Here is an 822-nt window from a genome sequence, read left to right as displayed (position 1 = left end):
ATTATACCTAGCACACATACTCGTATAGAATTGAAATAGATTTATACGTAGCGGTTTTACTCGTATAGAATTGAAATAGATTTATACGTAGCGTTTTACTCGTATAGAATTGAAATAGATTTATACGTAGCGGTTTTTACTCGTATAGAATTGAAATAAGATTTATACGTAGCAACCTTCGTTTGTATGGAATTACAAACACTTATATTCATAGTATATGAGACTTATAGGTATACTACTTATTTGGTAGGTAAACCATTATACCTAGGATATATATGTTATATGAGTCAATATGATATGTTCAAACTATATTATATACTTTTCCATCTTGGGAAAGAGTACTATTTTTACTCAGAGTCAAAACCTGTGAACTCACCAACTTTATGTTGACGTATTTTAAATGCATTTGTTTTCAGGAAGTTGATAACTATGATACAAGAAATGACGTTACACCGCCCGGTGTTTCCGCCGACGGCCGGGGTGTGACAGATTGGTATTAGAGCTATTAACTATAGTGAATTAGTACTTTCTTAAGAAACAACGACTATTGTTTAGGGCTTACTCTGTTAGGTTTAGGTATATCCCTTAACCTACAAATAAAAAGTATTAGTAATTATACTACTGAAGGACTACTTACGGGAGCGGTGACAGGATAGATATGTCGCGTTCGGTTGCTGGATTTCAGAACGGCTATATGCTAAAATGATCCTACCCATCGACTGTCCTGACTGGCTGGTGCCTTATCAGCTAGACCTGAAGTAACAAACAATAATTAATAATGCCCTTGAATACAACAAACACAAAGATATAGAGTTATGTATG

Source organism: Lactuca virosa, chromosome 8, assembly GCF_052849685.1.
Source record: "Lactuca virosa cultivar CGN04683 chromosome 8, Lactuca_virosa_CGN04683_v6, whole genome shotgun sequence".
Taxonomy (NCBI): Eukaryota; Viridiplantae; Streptophyta; class Magnoliopsida; order Asterales; family Asteraceae; genus Lactuca; species Lactuca virosa.
The sequence above is the reverse complement of the archived record's forward strand: the minus strand, read 5'-3'. Positions refer to the sequence as shown.